The sequence below is a fragment of the Rhinatrema bivittatum genome, chromosome 4, assembly GCF_901001135.1.
Source record: "Rhinatrema bivittatum chromosome 4, aRhiBiv1.1, whole genome shotgun sequence".
Lineage (NCBI taxonomy): Eukaryota > Metazoa > Chordata > Amphibia > Gymnophiona > Rhinatrematidae > Rhinatrema > Rhinatrema bivittatum.
The window spans coordinates 34,702,277-34,718,262 of NC_042618.1; the positions used below are offsets into that span (position 1 = coordinate 34,702,277).

Sequence of the window (15,986 nt, forward strand, 5' to 3'; positions counted from 1 at the left end):
ACACACACGTGCATTCACTTGCACACATACACACACACACACACATGTGCATTCACTTGCACACATACACACACACACACACACACACACGTGCATTCACTTGCACACATACACACACGTGCATTCACTTGCACACATACACACACACACACACACACGTGCATTCACTTGCACACACATTTACACTCATTCATAGCTGTGAATTTTGTTTTTAGCGCTGTAAAGGCTGAAACCTGCTGTACCACCAGAGCAGAGCAACTGCTGCTACAAAGAAGAGCATAAAAGTAAGTTTGAATTACAAATTTCCTTTTTATTTTTCAAATTATAGCAGCAGCTTACAACAGAATACTGAAAAAGCACAGCATGAGTCCATCATATTATTAGGAACAATGTGCTCCTGAGTTGTTGTAGCCAGGTGTGGCGTTATATTGTAGTTTATTTTATTGCAAAGCTATATCAATTGGAAAAAAAAAACCTGAGGTGGCTTTGGGCTTTTCTTTCTCTCTTTAACAAGCACTGGAAAGCCTGAGTTTTCTTTTTTTAGTATGTACCCTGGGGATAAGATGTGTTGTAAGAGAGACAAAGACGAGACTGCATGTATTTGAAGGAAACATTCCTTTATGAAGCCCAGGGGCAGCATACATTAAAAAACTGAGCCACTGCAATGCTCATTTTACATTTAACAACAAGAAAAGCCCTGGCAGCCTCATTTCTGCTCAGTATTGCAAGGCCTCATTTTTATTCTGGCTCTGTTTGTTTCAGGAAAAAGATTTAGAGGTCCATATTCAAAACCATTTAGCCAGCCAACTCAGAAGTTAGCCAGCTAAACGAATAATTGAGCACTTATCCGGCTAAATTCTGGCCAGCTAATAAGATAGCCGGTTAACTTAGGGGCGTTCCGGGGCGTAATTGGGAAGAGTTGAACTAGCTGGCTATGTTAACTGTCAGAGTTAGCTGGTTAACATAGCCGGTTAAGTCTGGTCAGGCCAAAGAGCTATCCTAAAATTAGCCGGCTAACTTTAAGATAGCAAGGTATATTCCACTGTGAGACTGCACTTTTGAATATACCTCTAAAATTAGCCAAGTTTATCCATCTAACTTTGCTATCCGGACTGTATCTGAATATCAACCTCTAAATTAAAAGCAGATCTTCTCAAAAGAGCCATCCATTTGAAAATAAAATGAAAAAGAGTGCTCCAAAAAAAAAAAAAAAAAAAAGAAAGTGAATGTTGGGTTTTCAATTCTGAATGGAAAGCAAAATATTTTTTTACAAGTATGTACTCAAAGCACATCTGCCTGATCTGAAAGAGTACAATTTGAATCGCCATTTCACTACAAAGAGTCCCAATTATGGGCACAACTTAACGACTGACGAAAAGGTGGTGAAAGCTGGAGAAATTTCCTTCTAAATTAAAAGATCAGCAAAACATTTGTGTTCGACAATCCATACTTCAAGAAGCAACTCCAAAGGCCAGTTGTGTTTTGGCATTTAAGGCTGCAAGAGAAAATAAGCCCTTTTCAGAAGGAAAGGTTTTGAAAGCATGCATGGTTGATGTTGCTGGTCTACTCTTTCCTAGATCTGAAACAAAATTTGAGAGCCTTAGTTTGTCAAGAAAAATGATTACTCGCCATGTTGAAGTAGTCCATGAAGATTTGGGCCTCTGAGTTGAATAGGAAAGCCCAGTCCTTCACATACTTTTCATTGGCTCTTGATGACAGCACTGACATCAAGGACACGACATGTTTCTTGATTTTTGTCAGAGGAATTAATAGCAAAATTGAAATCACAGAAGAACCTCTGTAATTGGAATTGATAACAGGTACAACAAGAGGATTTGTTTGAGGTGGTCTCTGTCTTCAATATTTGAAGCTCCCTTGGAGTAAAATGGGAAATGTTACCACAGACCGGCAAATTTAACTGGTAAAAAGGTTGGACTTCTCAAAAGAATAGAGGACAAAGTGATAGAAGAGGACCCAACAGAACAACACATTTTTCTACTCTGTATTATGCAAGAATGTCCTGGCCATGGATCATGTTGGTCAAACAGAAGTGCAAATAGTGAACCACATTAGGTTGAAGGGACTCAATCATCATCAGTTGATCTCCCTTCTTGAAGACACAGATACTGAACACCAGGATTTGCTTTTTTATAGCGATGTGTGCTGGCTAAGCTTAGGAAAAGTGTTGCAGCATGTGTGAGAACTTCGAAATGAAATCATACGCTTCTTGGAAATGAAGGGGAAAGAAAAATACTTCTCAGAATTAAAGGATCCAAACTGGATATGTGACTTTGTCTTTGGTGTGGATATCATGGCACATTTAAATTATCTTAATTTGAACCTACAGGGCAAGAACGTGTTTGTGCACGAATTGTATTCTAGTGTTAAAGCTTTCAAAGTCAAGCTACTGTTTTTTTCAAAACAACTGAAGAGTAATGTCTTCAGATCATTCCAAGGCTTAGAAGTGTTATCAGAGCAATCAGCCAGGTACCGCAAAATTGTGAATGATTTGCACATGTGTTGCGAACCCTCCCGCGGCTGGAGCCACGGGAGGCCTCTCACCTTGCTCCTTGTGCTGGTGTTCCAGTTTGGCAGGAGCCACCGACACCATCTTGTTCCGCGGCCCAGAGGCCGCATCCCCAGACTTTCCTGCGGCAGGACACTGCCAACCAGACCATCTTCGCAGCTCAGGAGCTGCTGCCGTCGCCATCTTGCTTCACGGCCCGGAGGACACAGTCCTCTGGTTCTTCTGCGGCATGGAGCCACCTGCTGCTCTCTTCTCTGCGGCGTACATTTTCACAAACGCTGGAGACGTTCTGATTACAGATTTTAAAATCACAAATTAAGGCTGTATCCATAGTGACTTGTCACGCTTCAGTCTTTTTATTGTGCTACGTTTTTCTTTCGCTTGAGTGGATTATCTTTCGCATCACTACATTACATACCTTAGTCTATGTGCCTATTTGTAAACCGTTGCGATGGTATATAACTTAGTGACGGTATAGAAAAGTTTTTAAATAAATAAATAAATCACAGTACGGAAAAGGGCCTACAGCTGGTGGTAAAACTGATAACCAGGCGAGCATGGCTCCACTGAAATTGCTGACAAATCAGCTAAGGCTGTTGATCACTGCTGGGACGAGCTACTCTACAGTTTGAAATTCTAATGCAATTACATTATAAACTCCACCAGGTGGCATGAGAACATGGGCTGCAATACAGCTGATTGGGGTGGTCGAACTCTTTTATATCAAGGACTCAGTAACAATGACGGCAGAAAAAGACAAAATGGTCTATCCAGTCTGCCCAGCAAGATTCGTGTGGCAGTAACTGCCGCCCCATCAGGTTACCCCCAGGCCTTATGTTAAGAGTAATAATATTTACAATCAAAACTAAGCAACTGCCAAGCCCATAAAACTGCCAAACTCATAACAAAATTACTGCTAGCAACATTTTTATGGGGTGAGTAGTCTTGATAATTCAGACAGTGCTGCTGCTTGAACGGGCTTTGCTTTTGTACTTGGCCGTAGAAGCAGTCCTGAGCTTTTCCCCTAATGTCTGCGTATCACTACCCAAGACCGTAAAAGTCAAGGCCCAGTGTTGGCTGTCATCTGAATCCAATTCCTCTTTTACCCCCGCTATTGAAGTGGAGAGCGATGTTGCAATTGTGTCAAAATCATGTAAGCTAATTGGTTAAGGGTAGTAATCTTCATGCCTTCTGTTAGGGGTAGTAACTGGCACTCCATGCAGATACCCCCATCCACCAATTTCATGCTCTAGCCTTTAGGGATCCCATGCCTTTTAAAAATTTGTTTACTCTTTTCCTCCTCATTACATATATATATATTTTTAAATCAAATCCTTTAAATCTTTAAATCAAAGGCCTTCCTTTGTTGAGTGTCTTTCAGTTTTGTGACAATATCAGAAATCATTTGAAAACAAAGCCCCACTTATCTACCTTTTAGTATCATCTCTCTCATTTTTCTTGTGCCTTTCACACTTCCCTCTCTTATTTTCACTCTCTCGTTTTTAATTTTCTCTTTTCCAGTCTGTCTATTTCAGAGTAATATACAGACATACAGCGTAGGGAAAAGAGATGGATTCTGCCAAGATGTGAGACGTCCAGAGGATGATACACAAAGGGGAAGTGCTACTTGTAGAGGCTTTTAAATCTCCCAGATGTGCACTGAAGTTCATGAGCTTCCCTTCAGCTAGGTCCTAGATTCCCTGGACAGGCGACTAGATCTGAAGGGCCCATTCATAGGAAATCATTAATAGATCTGGTACTGACACATGGAGGCAGTAACTTTGATATGACAATTTAGGGTGTAGGGATGACTGTGTACACTGTGCCTCCTTATTGCATCCAGGCTAGAACTGAACCATACTAGGACAATGCTGCTGTACTTCAAGAGAGCCAACTTCAAGATGAGGGAGCCCTAACAGGAAATAAGTCTCTAAGGGATGCTGAGGAATTATTATTTGGGCCTGAAGTAACTTAAAAAAAAAACGGGGTAGTAGTGCACTTTTTTAACGTCTATAATTTCTTGCAAAAATGTTTGGGGAAAAAAAAAAAAGTGTTTATTTATTTATTTAATTTAGAACTTTTATATACCGACATTAGTGTACAACATCATACCGGTTTACATTGTAACTTAAAAGAGAGGAAAATACAAAAAACAGTCTAACGGAAGGGGTAAACGAGTGACAGCAAAGGCAGGAGGAAAAACAGGACAACAGAGAGGAGTAAAGGATGCATCTAATAGTAGTAACATTAACATAGCACCAAAACTAATTACAAATGTACAAAATTGATGAGAAGGTTAAGTACAGTGATTCATATGGGTGAGGAGGAGGGTGCCCAGGAGGACAGAGAGAGGGGAAGGGGTGGGCACAGGGTGCAGAGACGGTGTAGAGGCGGGGTGGTGAGGGACTAGTCAGGGTATGCCTGTCTAAATAGCCATGTCTTTAGGTTTTTTTTTTAATTTGTTGGAGCAGGGCTCAAGCCGGAGAGTAGAGGGGAGAGAGTTCCAGTGCTTGGGGCCAGCAATGGAAATAGCACGCTCCCGCGTGCAGGATAGGTGGGCCTTTTTGAGGGAGGGTACTTGAAGAGTTCCTGCTTTATCAGTCCTAGAGGGCCGCTTGGAAAGTGTGAGGCAGAAAGGTTCATCAAGCCAAGTGGAGTTGTGGCTGTAGACGGAGTTATGGATGATAGTGAGTGTTTTGAATAGGATACGAGAGGGGATAGGGAGCCAGTGGAGGTCTTTGAGTTTTGGAATGATATGGGCACTTTTTCTTGTGTTTGTGATAACCCTGGCTACAGCATTTTGGAACATTTGTAAAGGTTTTACAGTAGAGTAGGGAAGCCCAAGCAAGAGGGAATTGCAGTAGTCAAACTTAGAAGAGAGGGTGGCCTGGATGACAGTCCGGAAATCATGTTGGTGGTGTAAAGGTCAGAGTTTTTTTTTAAGACATTGAGTTTAAAAAAGCCAGCTTAAAAAAATATTCAGAAATTGGACCTATGATTAAAAGTGTGCCCCTCTTATAGAGCATAACGCAAGGCCCTAAAAGATAACAAAAAGGGGTTTATATGATAGTCCCATAAATTACCATAGTAATAATTGGCGGATACGTCTACTTTTGTGTGTTGAGGAATTATAGGCAGCAGAGAGAAGGCAATAAAACTCTGTGTTGAACAGAAAAGCAAGGAAATAAAAAAAAAAAAAAAGAGAACTATCTGGTTCTCTAAGAAAAAATAAAAAGAGAATAGGAAAGCAATTAAATGAGCAGAGGCTTCCACAGAGGTGGGGATCGCACAGTCAGAAGAAGGAAAAGGTACAACCCTCTTCAGAGATACAGTATTCTTTTGTCAAATTTCACTGTAATCCGCTTTGAATAATTGCATTAAATAATACGGAATACAAGAATGAATAAATAAATGACTGAGGAAACAAAAAAAATGGAACATATTTAAAAGTTAAAGCAGAAAGTGGCATTAGTGAGGAAAGAGACCCGCAGAAGGTAGAAGTTTTAAACAAATTAATTTTGACTGGTGTTAAAAGGGAGAAGGTAGGATACATGAAGGTGAATCAAAATGAGCTATATTACATATATGTGCAGTATTTTATTTTCTGTATTTTGAAATTCAAATATATAAATGTAAAAAAAAGTAAACTAGTAAAAAGTATATCAGAGTCTTTTTGATGTAGGATACAGAGTTAAAATGATTGTGAAATGATCATGAATCCATTTACAAAGGAGAAAGTACTTAAAGTACAAAGAAGGTACATCCCAGAATGCTGAGAAGATGCAAGGAAAAGGGCAGGCTGCATTTCTTCCAGTTTTGTTCAACCCGTCATTGGGGATGGAAGGCTCCAGGCACATGCAGTCATGCCCTGCAAAATTGACAACCAGGGGGAGTTAAGCCAAGGTCTCTCAGTCTGATGTCAGCAGCGATCAAACTCGTGGAGATACCCACTAATGAAAAGGACGATGCAGGGCTTACATGATCTCAGAATGCATGGTTTCACAGTGGGAGAGCTCTCAAACAGGCACATTTTACTTTCAGAAATTAGCGCCGACCCAAAGGTCGGCGCTAATTTTTTCCAGCACCAGGAAAGTGCACAGAAAAGCAGTAAAAACTGCTTTTCTGTGCACCCTTCAACATAATATCATGGCGATATTAAGTCAGAGGTCCCGAAGAGTAAAAAAAAGTTAAAAAAAAAATAAATTTGAATTCGGCCCACGGCTGTCAGGCCGAAAACCGGACGCTCAATTTTGCCGGTGTCCGGTTTCCGAGCCAGTGGCTGTCAGCGGGCTCAAGAACCGACGCCGGCAAAATTGAGCGTCGGCTGTCAAACCCGCTGACAGCCGCCGCTCCTGTCAAAAAGGAGGTGCTAGGGACGCGCTAGTGTCCCTAGCGCCTCCTTTTGCCCATTTTTACCGCCGGGCCTAATTTAAATACAGAATCGCGCACACCGGCGAGTGACTGGTGCGCGCGCCGGGAGAGCGGGCAAACGCCCGCTCTCCCGCGGACTTTACTGTATCGGCCTGAAAGTGCATAAGTCCACTTTGAAAATTCTGGCTGCCTCCGCTGCTGTCTGCCGAAACCCATGGCGTCTCCAAGCCAGCATGGGCATCCCCGTCCACCATGCTTCTTCCTGAGGCCTCCTAGGGCATGCGCGCGCATGCTGCCTACGTTTTTGAATATGTCATGGCGGGAACCTCGGGGGTGGCCCTACCGCATGACGTCAGTACCTTCAGGTATTTAAACCTCAGCTCCGCTCCAATTCAGCGAGTTAGCAAGGACTACGGTTTTGCTACTCTGACTGCTTCTAAGCTGCTCTCTTGGATTCCTCACTACCCTTCGGGGTACCTCGCTCCTACGGAAGCTCTAGGTACCCGTTCCTTGGGGGCCTCTCGCTTCTACTTGCCTTCCGGGGCTAATCTGCCTAACCTTAAGGGCACCTGCTCCTCGGGGGTCCTGTCTGCTTTCTTTCAGGAACCCTCAGTGCTCCTAGGTACTTGCTCCTTGAGGGCCTATTCTGCTCAGGGTATCCTGCACCTTGGACCTCTGGTTCCTCACTTCATTCAAACTACTGAAGGAAGTTATCAGCACTGCTACTCTGTGAGTATCTCTACGCTCCAGCTCTTCTCATTCCATCCTCCAGGTTCACTGCCTATCCCGCGCTGCGGAACACTACCGGACCTTTGCTACATCTGGGTGAGACTATCGTCTACAGAGACTGAGCTTAGTGAGATATCGCTGGACTACAGCACTATCTGTTCCTTGGGCAAGATTCAACTCATCAACAGCAGTATAATAAAGCTTTCTTTCCTCAGTGTCTGTTTACTAGAGTCTAGCCAATCATTGTGGTTCCCCACGGGGCCCCTCCCCGTGGGAGGAGTCATCGCCTCTTCGACCAAGAGTCCACAATATGCCACAAACCCAACAAAAGAGCTACCAAAATGGTGAAAGACGTATCCCAAAAGTCCAATCAGACACTCAAGGACCTAGAAATGTATAAGGAGGATATGATAGAGGCATTCAAATACTTCAAAGCTATAAATAATACAGAAGAAGCAAATCTTTTTAGTGGAAAGGAAGTTTTCGAGCAAGAGGTCATGATATTTCGGGAGGCTGGACTCAGGAGTAACATCAGAAAATATTTCTTCAAAGCAAGGGTGGTGGTTGCACGGAATGGCCTCCCAGTGGAGGTGGTGAAGAACAGTGACAAAATTCAAGAAAGCCTGGAGAAAGCATAGAGACAGCTTGGCTGCAAAGCAGTAATGGGAAGGCCAGAGCCAACAGTAGTCTATGGAAGAAGAGTGGGAAAGTGAGGGATGTGCTAGAAACATTCAAATATCTGCCAGGCTTTCCGGTAGAAAAAAAACACTAAGAGTCATGATGATGTGAAGCTGGAAAGAGGGAGGATCTGAGGAAATATGAGAGAGAAACTGATGTCTGAAATCGCTTACCAAGAGGAATCAAAACAGTGAAAGATCTGGAGCATTGCTAGGGATGAATAGAGAGGGCAGTAGTAAGGACAAGGGAAAGAGGTCAGTGAGTTTCACCAGTCCAGTCTGCGATGACGAGTGGATTTGGTTAACCGGGGTCGAATGGGTGCGCCATGAGCTCCTTATCTGATGGCAACTACTATGGAAGAAGGCAGCTCAGATTCTTCCTGGGCTGTCAGATATAATGTGAGCTTTAGGTGAGCTGGTTGCCCGCTCCCCCCCCCCCCCCCTTCTGTTCATTCTTCTTCCAATTAACAGTTCCGAAATTTATTTTTAAAAAATCCCCTCCCGGAGCTCCTCGTGTGTCTCCATGCCAATGAATCAATATCGATCCTGATTGGCCCCGGCACAGGAGGACCCCTCTTTGAATTTGGCTCCTTCCCTGCCTCCTTTATATAGCTTGGTTGTCCGCTGCGCGGTCCCTTCCAGACCGTTTGAACGTCTCCTGCCTGCCCTCACTTCACTCTATTGTTTATTCAGTTGTTGTTGATATACTATTGTTGGTTGCTGTAGTTGTTTCTTTCAGTCTTCATGCTATTTTGTCACCGCGGGTGGAGTACCTGAGCAGGAATGTAAACTTTGTATGATTTGAAGTTTCTTTGGGTTGTATTGTGCTGTAGGGTCAGGGTCTGGGTTCAGCCCTGCGGGTGATTGGCTCCTTCCTGGCTGTGGCGGGGGCCTGTGGTCAAGTGGCCTACAGGTCAGGTGACCTGGGGGTAGTGATAATGTGCTGGACTGCGGCGGTTGACCTACCAGGGCTGGGTTGCTTGGCGTGCTTTTTTTCTGCATATTTATATATAATGATTATGTTGTTTGGCTCAGGTTCTTAATTGTGTTACAGCTGTGGCCTTTGACCGGTTTGTATGGAGTTATTTATATGTGTGAGAGAAGGGTTGTGAGGATGAGAGGCGAGTCCTGAGTGTCTTCATATTATGTTACTACCATCACTGGCTTCATCTTGTTTGATTTCGCACTTTGTTTGTAAATATTGCAAAATGCATAGATAAGGTCAGGTTTATGTGTTTTGCAATACCTGTGTAATATTCTTTCAATTTTTCTTCAAATTCCAGAAAGAACCCGTTCTTATCTAAGCGTCAAGCCACAGCCACTAAATAATGCGTGATACTTGATCTTTGAATTGGTGATGTGCTCAATTGATGATATGAAGCTGGAAAGAGGAAGGATCTGAGGAAATATGAGGAAATACTTCTTTGAGAGAGAAATGGATGTCTGAAATCGCTTACCAAGAGGAATCAAAACAGTGATAGATCTGGAGCATTGCTAGGGATGAATAGAGAGGGCAGCTGTAAGGACAAGGGAAAGAGGTCAGTGAGTTTCCCCAGTCCAGTCTGCGATGACAGAGTGGATTGATGAAACTCACCAACTTGGCTTCATCTTGTTTGATTTCGCACTTTGTTTGTAAATATTGCAAAATGCACAGATAAGGTGTTTTGCAATACCTGTGTAATATTCTTTTTGTTGTTTTTTTTCAAATTCCAGAAAGTACCTGTTCTTATCAAAGTGTCAAGCCACAGTAACAAAATATTGCGTGATACTTGATCTTTGAATTGGTGATGTGATCAGTAGAGTGTTGACTATGGAGAGTCTTAGTAACCTAGTAATGACAGCAGAAAAAGATCAAATGGTCCATCCAGTCTGCCCAGCAGTTTTCTTATGGTAGTAACTGCCATTCCGTGCTAAGAGTCAAAACCAAGTAACTGTCAAGCCCATAACAAAAGTACTGCTAGCAACATTTTTGCAGGGTGAGCAGCCTTCCTGATAATTCAGACAATGTTGCTAGAATGTGCTTTGCTTTTGGACTTGACTGTAGACGCAGTCCTGTGCTTTTTCCTTAATGTCTGTGTATCAGTACCCTGGACTGTAAAAAAGTCAGAGCCCAATGTTAACTGTCATCTGAATCGATTTCCTCTTTTTTTCCCCCTCACCGTTGAAGTGGAGAATGATGTGGCAGTGGTGTCAAACTCATGAAAGCTTTTCGAACGACGTGAGCGCGAGCCCTTCGTGCCGTGGTGCAATTAGCGCAACCTCGTGGGCTGGGGCCTAGGGTTTGTGCTGACGGCAGGTGAAGCACGTCTTGGCACAGAATCCAAGGGGCTAAGACGGAGGCAGGGCTGAATTTGAAGCTGAAGCCTGGAGCGAGGCTGAAGACCTGGAGCGGAGCAAGGCTTAAAAGAAACAGGAAGCAGGACAGAAGCAGTATCAAAGCACAACTGACTGGAGACCTTTGCTGAGGTGATGCTGAGTTGCACAGCCAGGGTTTAAATACCGGGCCATGGGGACGTCATCGGGAAGCACCGTGAGAGAGGTTGCCTGCCACAGGGCCTACATAGTCTGGCATGCACCGTGCGCATGCGCCCAGAGGCAGGACATGAGCGGCAGCATCGGACCAGCAGCATCTGGATGAGTGAAGGGTAGTAATCCCCATTCCTTCTGTTAAGGGTAATAACTGTTGCTCCCTGCACCCTTTTCTTCATTTCTACCTCTAGCCTTTAGGGATCCACAGGGTTTATCCCATGCCCCTTTGAATTCATTTACTGTTTTTGTTCTTACCACCTCTTCCAGAAGGGCACTCCAGGCACCCACCATCCTCTCCGTGAAGAAATGTTTCCTGGTGTTGCTTCTGAGTCATCCTCCCTGGAATTTCATTTCATGACCCCTAGTTCTATGGTTTGCGTTTCAATGGAAAAGGTTCAAAGTTTGTGCATCATTAAAACCTTTCAGGTATCTGAAGGTCTGTATCTTATCTCCCCTGCACCTCCTCTCCTCCAGGGTGCACATATTTAGATCCATGAAAGCCTTCCAGAAAAGAATTATTGTGCTATTACAACGTGTATAGCACAATAATTTCTGCTATGAGGCAGTGTTAACTCTATAGAGTTTTCTAATCCAGTGAGAGCAAACTCACACAGAGTTTGAGTTGCTGAGGTTTTAGCCTACATAAGCCCTCTACGCATATCCCTGGCTGGCTTAGAGAACTAAAAGGGAGCACAAATGCCTGCACGAGTGTCCTCCTCAAGGTGCACTGGATCTCATAAGCTAATCCTATATTATGGTTTTGCATCAGTCTATGTTCTGTGTCAGTTTCTGTTCCGATACAGCCCAGGTAAAGCACATCAAAACCGTGCCCTTCCGTCTAGCAACACATCGCTCATGAAATGTACAGTTGAGCTGTTTCTCGGCACTAAACAGCTATCACTGTCTGCTATCAAGTGGTTGCACCTAGGGAAGACCGTGAAATACTTATTTCCTGTACACAGAATGAATAATGATAAATTGCTTTTTCATATTCAAGTCACAATCAGAATTACAAGAAAGGAAAACATGGCGTAATGCAGTGAGGAAATGACTGGGCACCTGTGGGTAGGAATCATTCAAAAATACTGGATTATTTCCATATGGTGGTACTTTTTTTACAGGACCAGTAGAGCTACTGCTGGCAAAGACTGAAAAAAAAAAATCTACACACAGGGAAATCAAGACCCAGTTCCCAGGGCTGCTACCTAGAAAATATGTTTTCTAGAAACACATTTTGCTTGCTGAAATTAGACAATGAATTCTGTTCCATCAATGGGACTCACGCTGAACAAAATATGCAATTCCCATCCCCATAGGGTCAATAACAAAATATAGATGTCCTTGGCGATTTCAGGTTTACTATTTGAAAGCTCACTTCCTCTGTATTTTTTTTTTTTCTCTTTGGATTTACAGATCTCATCCTGACTAAGCATCTCTCTCCTAGTCCTGTTCTGTTTCAAGCCAAAGCACTTTGGTCTCGGCAGATTAACCTAGAAAGGAATTAACAGGCTTGGATGAGCAAACAGAGCGTAAGCGCCAGATTCAGCATGCTGTCACCGTGTGCTCAAAGGCTTCACTAAAAAGTCCCAAAGCACATTTGCATCCACTTGCCGTCAGATGTGTTGTGTGTCGCACCTTTACTTTGTTATTAGTTGATACTTCTCAAACTTGTATACAGTCTGGGAAATGCTAATCCGAAAGGAAAAAATGCTAATCAGAAAGGAAAAACCCACCAGGGGGCCAGTAAGTGTGTAACCCAATCCTATACAGACTTTTACACACACTCGCAAGAGCCATTCCAGGGCAGGGCTGGAGCACACGTTCAGTTTTTGACAGTGAGTGCATAACTCTGCGTGCACAAGCTTACATCTGCTCAAGGAGCAGGTATAAATTCCTGCACATGCGTCAAATGTGTGCACTGGGGATGTCTATGATTTTTACAAAGCCTATTTATGCCCATAAATCCGCTTTGAAAATGTGGCTTAAGTTTGCGGACTTTAATCTTACCTGGGCTGTTTGAAAATTGCCCTCTAAAAGAGATTTAAAAAAAACAACATGACCTGGAGAGAAAGTTGAATATGGGTTCATCCAGTTCAACTGTCCGTTCTAACTTGTGTGCCCATGGGAACCATCAGATGCATCACATTGCAAACATATCTTTGACCTACATTATTTACCTGCCTGTGTCACTCTACCTCCAACAGAAGTCACAGTTTCAAATCATCCACTCTTCTCAAACCCTGTTTAGCAGATTCTTCACAGGGGGGCAAGGCCCTGGGGTGCTCAGGGAGCCCACATTTTAAAACTATTTGCGGTACGGCATTTCATGTAGAGCTGGATGTGTGGAGATAAATGCTGGTATTTTATAAACTGTGTGGTGAGAGCTACTCGGTTTTTAAAATGCCCCGCGTTTCTGCTTCGAAAGTTGGTGTGTATGTTTCATGACCTGCATCTATCTCCAGTGCAAGAAAGTGAACCCTTTCTCTACCACCTCCTAAAGAAACCCTTGCATATGTTATGTGCAAAATAATTGTGACACTGCACAAATAAATACCAAGAATTAAGGGGTACAGTTTAAAACCCGCATGTTATAAAATACGATTCCCGCGCGCATGTGCGGGCAGGTGGCGTCTCGAGCGCGCAAGGGGGGATTTTTTTTAAAATACGCGAGGCGATGTGATCGGGTCTACACCAGTTCCCTCCCAGTCCGCTCCAATTAAGAACTGGGAGGGAACTTTCCTATCCCCCTTCCTACTCTGCCTCCCTTTTCCCCTCTCCTCCCCAACCCCTAAAACCCCTTTTCCTATATTTTTTTTTAATTTTGGAACTTACTTCATCTGAATAGATAAAGTAAGTTCTGCGCATCGGCCAGCTGCCGGTGTGCACTTCTCCGGGAAAGGTCCTAATGGCCGCTATCCCGATTGGCCCCCGTCCCGCCTAGACCCTGCCCCCCCGTCCCGCAACCTTCCAGGAGCCCGGCACTTCCACGGGTACCGGGGGATATGCTTGTGGCTGAGCAGTTTTTAAAATGCGCTTGCTGTGCGCAAGGCCTGGTCACGCGCGTATCCCGCTATACCAGCCCGCATTTCCCTCGGGTTGAGCCTTTGGGTGCCGGAGCCTAATAGGTTGTAGGTGGGGGCCTCTGCCGATGGTTGGGAGATCTGTGGAGGTTGCTGGGTAGTACAGGTGAATCAGGAAGCAGGCCGGGGTCAGAGACAGGCGGCATTCTAGGATGTCCAGAAGTCAGGCAGTGGTTAGTGGCTGAGTTGTACAAGGAAGTCGAGAACTCAGGCAGAGGTGAATACTGGGTATCCGTCCGTAGGGAAGGCAGGGCAGAGAGGCAGGACAGGAAGGCAAGGACTAGTAGCACAGGAGACAAGGCACAGTGAAGACCTGGAGAACTGAAGAGACAACCATTAAGAGTGTCGGACAATAAGGGGACCACAGGAATTGGAGAGCAAAGACACTGGAACTGAAGAACAAGACACTTTAAAGCTGGACCTTAAGATAGGGAATGCTGACAACATGCACCACTCGCAAGTAGGAGGACCTGTTCCTGCGTCCTCCTCCTCTCTCAAGTCGTCGGGATAAACGCAACTCCTGCTGCTCGGGGTTGCCACTGAGTGGATTGGGCAGGGGTTTGGTTTATCCCTGCCTGATCCGATGTTTGACTTTGGAGGCAGGGTGAGGCCGTGGCTGCAATAGAGGTGTTTTGGAGGAGCACTTTTTGCCACTCCAAAATTCTGCCACCTGAAGCTGCCACCTCACCCTGCCTCATGGTAGAACCGCCCCTGCCCGAAGTCCCATCTTATTCTGTCGCCTCACTTGAGCTTTATCAGTGCCCAGCTAGACACGGCTCAGGCCAGAGCCTATCTTCCTTGCGATCAGGCGCTCGCACTGGCGTCCCTTGCAGGAGTGGTTCACCGGAGCCGGCAAGTCTCAGCCCGCTACATGCTTCAATTCCTGGTCACATGGCTGCATCCGTCCATGTTACTCCCCTGGCTCGCTTACAAATGCGCAGAGCTCAATGGACATTGCGGTTCCAACGGCAGCAGGCCACCCATGACCTCCACATGCACATCCTTGTTACTCTGGCTCCCCGGATTTCCTTGTCTTGATGGGAAAGCCTGCCCAATTTGGAACAGGGGTACTGTTTCAGTCTCCCCCTACCCAAGTTCTTACCACGGATGCATCCACCCTAGGTTGGGGCATCCATGTGGAGGGACTCTGCATGCAGGGTCTGTGGTCTCTTCAGGAAGCTCAGTGCCAGATCAACTTCTTGGAACTTCGAGCGATCCGTTATGCACTTTGGGCATTCAGGGATCATCTATCCAACAAAGCGGTCCTGATCTAGGCCAACAACAAGTGGCGATGTGGTATATCAGCAAGCAGGGAGGTACAGATTTGGTCATGGGCTCGGTCCTAGGGCATACTGCTACGAGCCATGTATCCTCCCGGGATGTAAAATGTGGTGGCAGACAACTGAATTGAGCCTTCCAGCCCCACAAGTGGTCCCTGAATCAGGAAGGAGCAGAACGGATCTTCCACCTCTGGGGAATCCCAGACATGGATCTCTTCGCCTCCCCCTGCAACAACAAGGAGAAACAATTCTGCTCCCTATAGAGGGGGGATGACAAATCAGCCTCGAAACCCTTTGCCCGCCATTGGGGCAAGGGCCTTCTGATTGCATATCCTCCGCTTCCGCTGGTGATGAAGACTCTTCTGAAGCTCCAGCAAGACAGGGGGACCATGATCCTCATAGCCTCTTATTGGCCGAGGCAGATCTGTTCCCTCTCCTGCAGGATCTCTCTGAGAACCGATCAGTCTGGGGACTTCCCCTGACTTCATCTCACAGGATCAGGGCAGGCTGTGCCATTCCAACTTCAGGGCAATATCCCTGATGGCCTGTATGTTGAGATGCTAATTCTGCAGCACCTTGTCCTGTCGGATGATGTATTTCAGGATCTGGTGGCTTCCAGAAAGCCTTCCAACAGGAAGTCTTATGGCCTGAAGTGCAGGAGGTTTTCTGTGCGGTGTGAGCATCACAGCTTAGATCCGTTCTCCTGCTCCACACCGAAACTGCTTGATTACCTACTATAGCTTTCAGATACTGGTATGAAGACCAACTCCGTCCAAGTATACCTGAGTGCCAT

The 15,986-nt window shown here is 45.0% G+C and overlaps 1 protein-coding gene across 1 annotated transcript in view; it reads left to right on the forward strand.

Annotated features, from left to right (window-relative positions):
• The first annotated feature begins 215 nt into the window (after window positions 1–215).
• SLC25A47 (solute carrier family 25 member 47) overlaps window positions 216–15,986 on the forward strand; it is a 45,261-nt gene continuing 29,490 nt past the window's right edge. The window contains exon 1 of the mRNA XM_029597940.1: window positions 216–284. The gene's annotated coding sequence lies outside the window, so the exon portion shown is untranslated. The remainder of the gene's footprint in view (window positions 285–15,986) is intronic.